General features: G+C 47.5%; 1 pseudogene; it reads right to left on the reverse strand.

Moving 5' to 3' along the window:
* Positions 1–1,913: 1,913 nt before the first annotated feature.
* The window catches only part of LOC103068399 (cytochrome b-c1 complex subunit 10 pseudogene), a 19,585-nt pseudogene continuing 7,376 nt past the window's right edge, over positions 1,914–14,122 (reverse strand).

The raw sequence follows: 14,122 nt of genomic DNA on the forward strand, positions 1-14,122 counted from the left end.
TGTGTGTGTGTGTGTGTACACTGAACCCACATCCTGGAAAATGGGCAGATTCAGCTGTTAAGTTTTAAAGGTCTCCTGTGATTGTGTCTGTCGTACCCACAGCACGTAGCTAAGTGCCTCATTAAGAGTTGTTAAATAAGACCATCTCTGGGCCGTGTTAATGCGAGGCCATTGATTTCATCGATTGGTCCACATTTCATTCAGGTTGTTTTTATAGGCAGTTGTTCTGTTTCTGGAAGCCTAACTTGACCCAGTGTATTCAAATCTGGATAGCTCGATGCTCTAATGGGGTTTTTCTGTGTCAGGCTGTGTGGATATAATCTGGCATATTTCAATGAGAGGAGGGCATTCAAGTGACAAAACAACCTCAGCAATTTCCAAGTGGTAACACAGCTGTAAAATCTGCCACTTTTGGAAAGTTATTTCCTAAATTACCCTCAATTATAAGAGGTCTCTACATAATTTGATTTTTCTGTAAATTATACAACTTAGGGAGCTTCTCAGCCAACTGGATTTTAACCTTGTTGGAATGGATAGAGCTGAGACAAAGCCCTGGCTTGCTCTCAAATTCTCTGTAGGAAAGACGGGGTTGGGGGATGGGGTGGGGTGGGCATCAGCTTCCCCCCATCGGGCCACCCTCTTGACCTGCAGGTCTGGTGGGGAGCAGGGTTTCCACCCTGCCTCCACCACGAATTACTGTGAACTCGGGGGCCAACAGCTGAACCTTTTCAAACCCTTCAGACCTTGTTTATAAAGTAGGAATAAAGTACTAACTGTTCAGTTATTAAGGATTAAATTAGAGTATATATAGCAAGTTCCGGGCATGTGGCAAGCTGCTCAGTCGATGCTGTTTTTTTCAATTCATATTAGCTCAGATGAAAACTCCTCCAGGAAGCTCCCCCTGATTCCCCCCCACCCCCCTTCAAACTCAGGTTAAATGTCCTTCGAGAATGGTGCTGCCTACTCACAATGTAGTGTGACTTGTATATGTTATTCGAAATTTTCCAGCGGCTACATTTTAAAAAGTAGAACAAAAACCAGGTGAAATTAATTTTAATAATATACTTTATTTAACCCAGTATAACCAAAGTATGATCATTGCTACATGTAATCAATAAAAATATTAAGATATTTTACACTCTTGTTTTTGTACTGAGTCTTTGAAGCCCTGTGTATTTGACACAGCACATCTCACTTTGGGCTGGTCATATGTCCCATGCTCAATGGCCACAGGTGGCTGGTGACAGTCATACTGGACAGTGCAAGTCTATCCTCACCCCCATGCCCATGTTCCCCTCATTCGTGACACTTACCTTATGTGTTTGAGATGATCTAAGTAGGCTTTGAGCCTCTTGAGGACAAGGTCTGCGTCATTCATCTTGGTACCCTGTGGCTACTCCATCCAGCCACAGAAAAGGAGCTCAGTAGGTGCTTGGCACTGAGCGAATCGCCTGTCCCTGGGCCTTGAGCAAGCCCGGTGTGTGGAGATCATGCTGAGGAGGCGACCAGGGCTTCGTGCCCCCAGAGACACCGAGGCAGCCAACCATCAAGGCGGGAGGCTTGCTGGGGCTGAGTAAGTCCTTGGTCTGAAGAGGACGTCTCCACTCCAGGCTGAGGCCTGACGTTTCTCCTAAAAAACATCCTTCCAAAAGTCCAAGTGCAAGGACCATGGAAGGGCTGACACTTAGAAAGACACTGGTCATTTACACCTCAAGTTAGGTTTTGTTTGTTAGTTTTTCAGAGAGAGGTTTAATGCTGTGTGCATTCACACACCAAAGCTGTTTTCACAAACGTAGAAAAGTCTAACTGTGTATTTCCTCGAGGTCCATCCCAAGAGCATGGGCTGTTTCAGATGTGGATGGAAGTAGGCAGCACCACCAGATTCCAGAGGCGTCTGAGGGGCGTCGGTTTCATTAATTGTCCTTCTTAAATTTGCCATTGTTGTAGGGTACCCAGTCCAGAATCAGCTGCCAGCCGGTGGCCCACACCAGTCCCACGGCGCCTGTGGCGCCCCGCACGCCCACCGTGGGAATCCAGTTTTTGGCCAGCTCGCGGTAGCGACGGCCCAGGAACCTGCTCAGCGTTACAGTGCTGTCCTAACTTCTCAGCTTCGGTTTTATAAGATTCTGTCTTGAGACTGGCGTGTGACAGTGTGGGGAGCGTGGAGAGAACAGGTACAGGGAACTGGATGCTTGAAAGAACTGGAGAAAGTGAGTCACAGACTCAGAAGGAATGGGGGGAGGGGCGGGGAGGGGACTGCTTAATCCAGACCTCGCCCTTCCTCAGTACACAGCCCACATTCAGCCCTGTTTCCTTTTCCCTCCCCTCCTCCCTGCTTCCCTCCTTCTTCCAGAGCAGGTGGCACAAGTAGGAACCCAGTAAAAATGCATTGAATGGAATGGGACTGAACTTCCTGGATGCCATCTTTCCTTCCCCCCCTTATTATATACCTACCGTTTTCATTTCCTACGGCTGCCGTTAACAGAGGACCACAAACTGGGCGGCTTAAACCACGAAAATGTATCGTTTCCCATTTCTGGAAGCTGCGGGTCCGAGATCAAGGTGTTGGCAGGGTTGGTTCCTTCTGAGAGCCCGAGGAAGAATCTGTTATATGCCCCATTTCTAGCTTCTGGCAGCTTTTGCTGCTGTTCTTTGGCTTTCTTTGCTCGTAGAGGCATCACCCCAGTCTGCCTTTGTTTTCATATGACGTTCTCCCTGTGTGTGTGTGTGTGTGTGTGTGTGTGTGTGTGTGTGTGTCTGTGTCCAAATCTCTCTGTTTTATAAGGACTCCAGACGCAGTGGATGAGGGCCCACCTGCTCTAATAGGAGTTCATCTTAACTAATTACATCTATAGTGACCCTCTTTCCAAATAAGGTCACCTTCTGAGGTACCGGGGCTAGGATTTCAACATATGGATTGGGCGGGGGAGGGGTGGCGCAGTGCAACCAGTGACACCTGCCGTGTGTATAGCGCTGTGCTAGATGCTGGGGCACTTAAGACAAGGAAGTCCTTGACCTCTGTTAGTTCATACTCTAGTGGGCAACTCAGGCCAGTAAACTGTCCATCACAAAACAAAGCTTTATTTGAGTTTGGTATTCGGTGCTGGAGGAGTGTAGATGGACCAGGAAGTTAAGCGAGGCGTGCGCACGTGGGATTGTGTGCACCGTATGTGCTCCTGTGTTTGTGTAGCCTTTGTCACCCTGACTGAGCAAAGACACAGGAGAGGTGACACACAGGGGACCATCTGGTCCTGCCCTCCCCCGCATAAACACCAGCTAAGGGGAGAGGACGTCCTGACTATCAGGGGACTGGAGCACCGTCCCTCCTGGGCGGGCACCCCATCCATGCCCCTCTGGTGATGACCGGCAGCCCAGGGATGCGTGAAAACCGGTTTGACAGTAGCTCCTGACTTCTAGAAAAGTCTGCAGCTCCAGTGTCTCCAGCTGATAGTCTGCTGTTCAGTGTCTACATGACCATGCCAGAGGACACTGCCAAGTTGGCCCTGCTCCAGCCTTGGCAGGTGCAGAGCTGCTCTGGAAGGAAGCTGGAACATGCCACAGGGGTGGGAGGCCCAGGCAGACTCCGCTGCTGCCTAAAATGGCCTGTTGCAATGTTTCCTCCCCTTTGTCTTCTGTCAGGGGTTGAAAGCCACAAAATGGCCAGCATGCAGTTCTGGCAATCATTTGGACTCTTGGAGAAACCGCTCTGCATGTCTATTCCATCTCCAGCCTGTGCCCTACAGGACATCCACAGATACGTCCACAGCTGTAACGGCATCTCGCCAGTGCAGGGCTTGGCTATGGAGAGCTCGGCCAGCCCACTGCTTGCTTGGATCCAGGCCTCACATCCTGTCCCAGTATTTGGGGAAAAGTTCTGAGAGAAAGGGGCATGTCTGAGGCCCTAACCACGGCTAGCGTGGTTAAGAGCACGGGCCTTAGAACCAGCTGGAACCCCAGAGCCACCGCCTGCCAGCTGTGACTTGGGGAAGCTTCTTACCTTCTCTGTGCCTCGGGTTTTTCACCTGCAAAATGAGGATAATACATTACTAGCATCTACCTCATAGGGTTCTTGTGAGGATTAAATTTGAATCCGCAGAATGAGGCCGACATAGGTGTTCGCTGTTTGATGTTTGCTGTTATTGTTATTCAGGGACAAAAGCCAGAAAGGAGGAAATGATCCTGGGGGGACACATGAGCCAGTTGAAATTCAGGTCATTTGGAAGGCAGGGCTCCACGTAACTGGCTCGTCTTCTGCCTGTTAAAAGGGAACTCCGTCTTCTAGAGCAGAGGGTCTCTGTCTCGGCTGCACTTCAGAATCAAAAAAGGAAATTTAAAACATCCACACATTCAACCCACTAAATCAGAATTTCTGGGGTGTCGGTACTTTTTTTTAAAGCTCCCAGTTGATTCCAGCGTGCAACCCAGTTTGAGAACCACTTGCTCTGGCTTTTTCCTACTCAAAGACAGGTCCGGGGACCACCAGCCTTGGCATCACTCAGGAGCTTGTTAGAAATGCCTTGGCTCCCACCCTAGCCTGCTGAATGGAAACCTGCATTTTAACAGGGTCCCAGGTGGTCTGCAGCAGTGTTCACTGGAGAGGGCTCCCGAGAGAACAGTCCGCTCCCTGGGGGCGTCTAGAAGAACCAGCTGTCCGTGCATTAGATGAGCAAGGACAGGTGGCACAGGGTCTGCATGGATTTCAGAGACAGAGGCCAAGAAGAGGTCCCTACCTTTCGTGGAGATGGGCACGCTGTTGCTTTCTGGAAACTTAGAAAACAGATACTATGTTTGTGCCGCCTGGGGTGCTTGTCAGGGGCAGGGAGCTTCAGTCCCATGGTGGGCCAGTTGGATGGGCAGCCTCTCGGGTCCTCTGGATGCACTGAATGTTCATAACTGGCTCAACTTGGAGGAAGAAAACGTGACTTTGAACGGGGACCCTGGAAGCGAAGGCCACTGTGATGCCTTTAAAAGGCCTCATTCTTTCTGGGTGCTGAGTTCCTGGGGTGAAGGGGAGCTGAGTGAGGAGCTGAGCTGGGCTGCCTTGGTGGCCGCAGTCTGAGTTGGTTCTCCTCGCGGTTTGGGCTGTTCCTGACCTCACTTTGTCAGGAAACAGGAAGGAGGCACCCAAGGTAGACCCTCCATGCTCCCCCACCCCACTTCAGCCTTTACCTCCAAATGACATTTTTAGGTGTCACCCTCTCCTGTCCCCCCACCCCAATCCCATCCCCCCACTGCCTCTAAATGCCAGGCGCAGCAGATCTCAAGCAATGAAGTTTAACGGGAAGAGAAGGGAATTCAGAGCCTGAAGTCCTAAGTTTAAATTTCTGCCTCTTTCTGCTTGATCTTGGTCAAGTATCTCAGAGTGGAAAATAATTTATTTAATTTTAGCTGAAGAGGCCACATAGTATAGCAGTTAAAACTGGGGTTCTTGGAATCAGGCTTCCTGGGTTCAAATCCATACTTGCTGGCAGAGTAACCTTGGGTCATTTACCTAATCGCTGGGTACCTCAGTTTCTTTATCTGTAAAATGGGGAGAACAGCAGTTCCCACCTCTTTGGCTTGTTATGAAGATTTAATGAGTTGAGTGCCTAGAACAGTAGCTGGAGGCACAGAGTCAAGTATGTTAGTAAATGTTCTTTTTTTACCTTTACATTTGCAGATTTAAAACTTCCCACTGTTCTTTTCAAAAAAAAAAAATTGTAATCACAGTTTGGGTTCCAGTAACTGACTTTTAAGAGGAGCTTCTCTTGCCCAGTGACGTTTATAGTTCCTCACATTCAAACACCCTGTTGTTGCTTTTCAAATGCAGCAGTCCCCATTTTACAGGTGGGGAAACTGAGGCACAGAGAGGCCTATTGACTTTTAGAGTAACACGTGCAGGGTCATCCGATCCAGTCAAGGAGTTGCAGAGCCACAATTCAGCCTGTTGTTCTTGGGACCAGGCCACCTCTGCCAGCTCAGCTGGCGTAGAGATTCGTTGACTACATGGGTGACCCAAACGCATTTGATTCTCAATTCATTGGTCCTTAAAGTAGTGATGGAACCCCCCCCTCCCCGTGAGAACTTGTAAATAGGCTGGCTCCTGCCTGCCTTTGGTAGGTGGTGACCACGGCGCTCCAGGCACACCTGGGTGAAGGATGCTGCTTGGTCCTGGGGCCCCTTCTATCCCAGCGGGCAGGATGCGGCGAAGGGGAGCAAGGATGATGGGGCACCCTGTGCCGGCCACTTCTCTCCTGGCTTCTCAGTTTCTCCCAGAAACTCGCTCACCCCTCATGAGTCAGACAGAGCATCTTTAAACCAGGAACAAGATTGCTCAGGCCAGAGATGGTACCTGAAATAGGCAAGTTACAGGAAGTGCTTCTGAGGGTTTAAGAGTTGGAAGATTGCTTCTTTGAGTTCTCTGCCTAGGCACAGTGACCATACGTAATTGTCTCCTCCGTTCATTCTTGTCAGGAGTGGCCTGTTTGCGTTCATCCCCCCGGATCTGTGTTATGAGCCCAATGGAGACACTGTTTGGCGGTCTCTTGCCATCCTCTTGCCAGAACCCTGACCAAGAATCAATGTTCAAACAGGAATCAGGATGATTCCACGTCTCTTTCCTAATTAGCAGAAAGCACAGAGCCAGTGAAAGCAAACAGGCAGCTTGGTAAGGCCAGGGTAGGGGCTGCCCATTTGGGGAAGTGTTGGCCACACTGATTGGTATATCCACTGGGCTTCTGTTGTGTCAGTTGGATCCACAGCCTGGCACAGACCATGGCAGTAGTTGGCAGAGGGAATTATAGGCAAGGGTTAACTCATCTCCAGACCCCTTGATCGCTAAGAGTAAAGAAGTATAGCTAGACTCACACTAAGTCCCTCGTTTTTGCAGATGGAACATTCTGAGTTCGACTTTTCAAGAGCAGCCTGGAAGTCCATTAACAAGGGACACTTGTAATCTTTCAGAGGAACAAATTTGAATCAGAGGAAGCCAGTTCCTCAGCTCACCAGTGAGCCCAGCCATCCCCTCAGCACAGCAGCTTTGTAATTCTGTAATCATCATTCCCAAAGAACCTTCATTCTAGGACTGGTGGAGCCACTTGAAAATTTCATCTCATTTGGTAGGGAAATTGCATGCTAGCATGACGTTTAGAAATGAGGAGGCTGTCTTGGGACCTGGCCCTCAAACGTATTTTGTCACCACATAGACTGGCTCACAAATGGTACCCCCGCTTTCTCCCACGTGCTACATTGGGTCTCTCTCATTCATAGGATGGTTAATCTCAGTTTAGCCTCTGGGCCTTGGCTCTCAGTAGGTTTTCTTTCATTTTACAGGATAGACGAGCTGGTGCCTGAAAAGAAATGTGACTTTTGAAAGGAATTAGCAGATACTACGGGAGTTCAGAGGCGGCTGATACCCAGTTATTCACGGTCATGAGGGAAAGGGGTTGAACGAGAAATAGAAATCCACACGTAATCTCCAGAGCTCGTGTTAATCAACAGCCTTCTCTTCCACGATGCCTTTAACCTTCTTGGGCTGATTCGTGGCTCTCTTCAGAACTGAGATCCTGAGTGATCAGTATAGAAGAAATAATTTACCAACCCTTTCTTAATGAGGAGCATCTAGAGGAACTGAAATTCTTTTTTTTTTTTTTAATGTATTATTATTACTGTTTTTGTTATTCACTCAGTAAAGTGTCATTTTTCTTGAGCAAGTGGCAAACTTCTGTGGGTTGGTTTGTTCATTGTTGTCTTATCGGAGAACAGCATACAACACAGTGATTTTCTTTTTTTGCTAAAAAGAAAAAAATTATTGGGATTCAGGCCTAGATCGCAATGAAATAAAAACCAGGAGCCAGGAGAAGGAGGGTCAATTGCAATTGATAATTGAGTCTCCTTCCCCAGGATTTTAGGGTGTAACTCAATCCGAGGGGAAGGAATGATAAGTATCTTGCTGAGATAAAGCCTGGCCAAAAACAGCCCCTGGCAATTGCTACCATTTGTTATCTGATTAATGCACAAGGTACAGTCTTTCTTGAGCCTAAGAAACCCTGCTTGTCTTTATCGGTTGCGGTTGCAGTTGAACTTGCGAAATAGAAATGTCCAAACCCACTGCAAACCTTGGGAGGTGGTGGTGCTTCTGATTTCAAGCTTTGTGCAGTAGGATCCTGGGGAACCCCGCAGACCACAGCCACCAGTTTGGGGGTACCTTACTCAAGGCCTAGGGAAAGGTTCCATTTGGGGAATAAAAGCCAAGCCTGACTCAGAGGTGAAGTGCGCAGCCGGAGCTGCTACACCCACTTACGGGAACCAGAGCAACATCTGTTCTTCCTCTCTGGTACTGTCCTTGACCTTGCCCTTGACCCAGGGTCCTTTAAAACCCAAGGCCTGTAGTCACTTGCCTCCTAAACTGTGGTAGGCAGCATGGCCCCACAGAAGATGTCCACATTCCAATCCCTGGAACCTGTGGCTGTGTTAACCTTACAGGGCAGAAGGGACTTTGCTGGTGTGGTTAAGGGAAGGATTTTCAGATGGGAAGATTATCCTAGATTAGCTGGGTGAGTCCAGGGTGATCACAAGGGTGGTAAGAGGATCCAGAGACAGAGTGGCAGATGGAGATGGGATGCCGATAGAGGCAGAGGTCAGGGTGCTGTGAGGATGGGGCTCCCAGCCAAGGAATGCAAGTGGCCTCCAGAAGCTGGGAAAGGCACGAAAATGGATTCTCCCTTAGAGCCTCTGGAAAAAACTGTCAACACCTTAACTCTAGGACCTGTGACCTCCAGAACTGTAAGAGAATACATTGGTGTTGTCTTAAGCCACTGGTTTTGTCGTGATTGTTACAGCAGCAATAGGAAACTAACACAAAAGCTCCCACCTACGTCCAGGGTCCGAGGGAAGCCTGGGAGACGCCGATGTCAGGAAAGCAGAATCTAGCAGCAGTAATGTGAGTGTGAAAAGTGGCAGGAACGATGATGAAGGTGCTGTGATGCTGCCTTATTCAGAGATTGTTTTGAGCATAAAGTGAGGTACCATGAATATGCCCAATAAATCTAAGTTGTGAACCAGCAACCCTGATTGGCCGAGGCATTGGCTCATCATGGCTCATGGCCCTTCAGGGACAGGCCAAGAAGGTAGAGCCCAGATCCTTTCATTTGTAAGCATCTCTTTGATGACCATACATACCACCTGAAATTCACATCAGAGCACATTTGTGTTGATGGGTTCCCATAGGTGGGAGTTACTACCACTGTGTTTAGTCAATATATTAAAAAAAAACACAAAAAAGAACTGAATACATATTGGGAGTTTGTGTTGTATTTGTCACGATTTTCCTTCACAATTATGTAATACTTCCAGTGTTCTCTAAGTACTTTCACAGGGGCTAGCTTCACTGAAACTCACAATTCTTTGAGGGTCTGCAGGGTAGGTATCATCTCCCGTGTTGTAGATGCCAAGAGAAGGAAGCTCCAGAGGCAAGCTCTTAATACACAACTGAGATGAGGCTAAACTTGAACATCTAGCCCAGAGAGGGGAGCAGATCATTCTGGTTAAGAGCAGACAGTCCTGCCAGTCACTAGCTGGGTGACCTTAGGCAAGTTACTTGACCTCTCTGTGCTTCAGTTTCCTATCCGTCAGTATAGGGATAATCATAGTACATACCTCATAGGTTTGTTGTGAGGTCTAAGTGATCATAAAGCCATAAAATGCTTAGAGTAATGCCAGGCACATAGTAGGGTGTGTGATTGTGTCTCAACGGCCGAAGCACCAGCTACACAACCATAGCCAGAGTCAGCCGACTACATATTTCAGTGCTCAATTTCCATGACTGCCCACATACTACAAGCCAAAAGCATCCCAAACCGTCCCATTCTGCTTGAACATTCCAAAGTGCTAAATTAAGCTCTAGACCAGAGGTCCACGAACGTTTTCCAGACAGTCAGAATTTTAGGTCTCTGTTGCAGTGACTCAACTCTGCCCTTGTAGTCTGAGCAAAGCTGTTGACAACATGTAAATGAATGGACATGGCTGGATTTGGTCCACAGGCGACCTCTGCTTTAGACAATGCTGAGAGCCAGAAATCCCAAGTTCAAGTCCCAGCCTTCCCACCATACAAGGGCGTTCTGGAGCAAGTCATGAAGACTCCAGGACTCAGATCCTTCACCTCTAAAAATAGGAATCACAGTGGTGATTCTTTCAGGAGAATGGTGAGCCGACAAGAGCGTTTGTAAACTGTAGAGAACTGAGCCTAATTTGGTTGTCAGTATTTTGTTGCTGATGTACAGTTGTGGTCCAGGCCACCTGCGGTGGATGAAGCATGCATGTGCACTTGGTAGAAAATGTTGGGTGTTGGCCGACCAGCTCTCCTGTCTGCAAATGCATGATGAAATCAGGAAAGGGCTATTTGATTTCAATTACGTTCATCTTTTGGGATATGAGAGTAGCACCAGCCTCTCAAAGCCTCCCTTTCCTGCCATGAGATATTTCTCAAGAAACAATGCTTTCATTTTAGCCCCAATTGATCTCCATTCTGGAAATTGCAAATGAGCAAAATGACCGTGATGAATGGGGGCTCGGGAGAAACACAAGGCTCTGGCTCAGTGTCTCAGGCTGGAGAAGGGAAACCTGGAGGCTTTATCGGGGGAAGATGGGTGGGAAGTGAATTGCCCAGCTGAATTACAGGACGGTTGGTGAATAAATGCACTGTGCTGAGCAATGATGCATCTCATTAAGATGCCCTCAGTTTTGGCCCCAATACTACGGGAATTGTCAGAGCAATTATGTGCAAACCTCAATTTTGAGGTTTGAAAGGCGGTCAGCGCATAATTGGCAGGAGAAGGAAAAGAAGGGAGATGGTTCGAAACAATAGGTATTAAATGGCTGTTGCAGCAAAGAAGACAGGGATGTAAAGAGGCACGTTGATCACTCAAGACTCAGTGTGTGTGGTCTCAGGGTCACACTCGGGCCACGTGGACCGTGCATTTGGTGCCCTTAATAGGCCTTCTGGGAATCAAAGCAGTTTGCTCTGTAGCAAGTTTCAAGTGCACTGGGGACGTGTTTATTAAATGAATGAATGACTGGTGCTGGCCACATGATTGTCAAATAAGTGAGTGAAGGGGGGAAGGAATGAATGAACAAATTTATAAATCAATACTTCATATAAAATGAAACGATAATAGTACCTACCATTGTATGACTGGTGGGAGAATTAAATGGGAGAATGCATCTGAACCTGCAGCACAATGCCTGGCAGTAGCAGGCACTCAGTTTCAGCTGGTACTGTTATTACGTTTCCGGACAGCCGTAAAAAGATGCCACAGACTGGGTGGCTTAAACAACAGACATTTATTTCTCAGTTCTGGAAGTCCAAGGTTAAGGTGCAGGCAAGGTTGATGTCTGGTGAGGTCTCTCTTCCTGCCATGCAGACAGCCACCTACGTGCTATGTCCTCATGTGGCCTCTTCTCAGAGAGATCTCTGGGGTCTCTTCCTCGTCTTCTAAGGACACCAATCCTGTTGAATTAGGGTCCCACCCTTATGACCTCATTTAAAATTAATTATCTCCTTAAAAGCCCTGTCTCCAATTATAGTCACGCTGGGTGGGGGGAGTTAGGGCTTCAACATATGAATTTAGGGAGGGCACAGTTCTATAACACTCAGTAGAGAATCAAACCTTGCTTTTAAAAGCCTAACCTTGTCACTAAGCAGCTACACTGGAATAATCTTTTCCTGGGAAGAGAAATTGGAAACGTCCCAATGTTCTGGAAAATTGGGTGGATTTCCCACAGCGTATGTCCTTCCACGTGGGGGTGTCTGTCTCGTGCTCTTCAAAGACCCCAGCAGTCATCCTTTTACTCCCCACTGTTAGACAAATGGGCAACTCACTCATGCTTTTTTTTTTTTTTCTTAAAAAAAGCGAAATACCTGACCCTCTCTAAGGCTTCTGTAAAACACGTGCTCTGGGAGAGGAAGTCGACCTCGTGAACCCACTATTCTGTGTTAGAGAGAGCACTAACTAGATCTCATTTCTTTTTCTATTTTCGTTTTCGTCTCCAAATCTGCCTGGAAGACAGTGAAAGCTCATTAACTTGAACCCTGCTCATTTAGAATATGTTACATTTCCTCCAAGTTCGCCATGAAGTAGGAATTTGTGAAGCAAATTAATTGTGTGAACATAATTAGAAAAGAGGAGTCGTGTAGAGCTGGGAGGTACCTGGAGGTGATCCAGTCCTTTTTCCCTTGGTGGCTTTTTCTTTTCAGATGAAGGAATTGAGGCCCAGCAGGCAGACCTGGCTCCTCCAAGCTCACACAGTGGGACTGTTTCCCTTCCTTTAGGACCCCAGCCTAATTCACGGAGTCTTGTTTGTTTGTGAAAGACACAGGCGCTTTACCACTATGGGTTCCTTTTACTATATGGATTTCACATATTAAAAGTACATTTAAAAAAATATTCTGCATTTCAAGTTTTCCACTAATTATGACTGGCCTTCTCCCAAGTTAGCTTGAGCTATTTTGGTGAGGTTTTATAGTTATTTAATAAGAAAAGGCTTTTTAAAAACCTCATAAAACCTTCTGTACCATTCATTCTAACCAACACTCCCTCTTACAATTATGTCACTAACAACTTCTTTTTAAAAGGCCAGGACTTTTGTCTATTCATGTTAACCTTAAAAGCAGCATTCACCAAACCCCTGAGAAAGAAGTATAATACTTTATAGGATTGGGGCGGAGCAAATGAAATAATGCACGTGAAAGCGTTCTGTACATTTGGGAAGCATATACAAATGCTTTATGTTTTCCTTTATTGCCGTCTCTGTCTGGGCAGCGCCCCAAAGAATGATCGAAATACGTTTGTGGATGTAAAGGCGGAATTTCTGTGGAGATTCCCCAGGGAATGGGCTGTTTTTCCATGGGATTTAAACAAATAAATGAGATGCCTATTTATTAATTTAAATCAAACTGTAACTGCCACAAGGCCTGGAATGTTCTCACCAGCACATCAGCACGTCCTCTCCCTGGAGTCAGACCAATTAGGGCACCAGACAGCAATCAACCGATTATTTAGTGAGCCCAGGTTCAGAGTACCGGTGAGGTGGACAAAATTACAACGTGTTCCTTAGCCTTGGGACTTGAGGAATTCTCTGCACAGCCATGATCAACAAGAGTGGGGCACTCCCGGTATTTGGGGGAGCTTCTGAATCTCTCCTTCTTGGGTATTTAATGCATCTTTAACTCCATTTTGGGGATTGTGGAAGATGAAGGGTTATTCCCTTATTCGGAAGGCCAGTTCTGTGCTTGGTAGGATGATGAGGGTGATGGTGGTGATGATGATATAGCGGCGGTGGTGGTGGTAATAGCAGCAGTGGTAGTTGTTAACATTTCTTGCACACTCACTCTGTGTGCCAGGCACTGTTCTGGTGCTTTGCACACATTATTTGAATCATCACAACCCTGTAATGTAGAAAGTCGGTTTGACAGATGATGATGACAAGGCTCAGAGAGGTTAAGAACTTGCCTTAGGTCACACAGCTGGCAGGTGACAGCAATGAGAAGTTAACCCTGGCCGTCTCATGCCCTTTCAGTGCCTCCTGGCGTAGTGCTCTGTCTCCACCTGCCAAGGCTCTTAACGAGTCCCAGGACACACGCTGCTCCCATACGGTGACTCAGAGGCCCAGGAGCAGTGTGTTTCAGGGCCCCGACATTAAGCCTGAGGTCAGGAGACAGCAGTTCTCTTGCTTAATCCCAAATGTCCTATTTCTCCTGTGTTTCCTTTAGGGGGCCTTATCTTCACTTGACAAGCGCTGACAGGTGGCCCCTCACCTCACGGAGCCCACTGACCACACGCGCCTAGACTGTCTCTTTAGGGTTCAGTTTTTTTGCATTCAAGAAAAGACAAAGGGCAAAAGATTTCTGTTTCCAGCTGCCAGGGTCCCAGCGTAGGCCTCTCAAAGCTTGCTGAATTTGGAAGCATTTCTGGTTTCCTTCTCAGAAAGCAGTAATTTGACTTTGGGCCACCGGTGCTCAGTGAAATGAGCCTGTTATCCAGGGTAATGTGGTGTTGAGTTCCTCTGATGGAAAAGGGTCAGCACCAGATATACTGAGTAGCACCGTTTCAGCTGAGCTGGCTTCTCCCTCCCTCTTTCCCCTCCC

Source organism: Lipotes vexillifer, unplaced genomic scaffold (genome assembly GCF_000442215.2).
Source record: "Lipotes vexillifer unplaced genomic scaffold, Lipotes_vexillifer_v1.1 scaffold1531, whole genome shotgun sequence".
In the NCBI taxonomy this organism is placed as follows: Eukaryota; Metazoa; Chordata; class Mammalia; order Artiodactyla; family Lipotidae; genus Lipotes; species Lipotes vexillifer.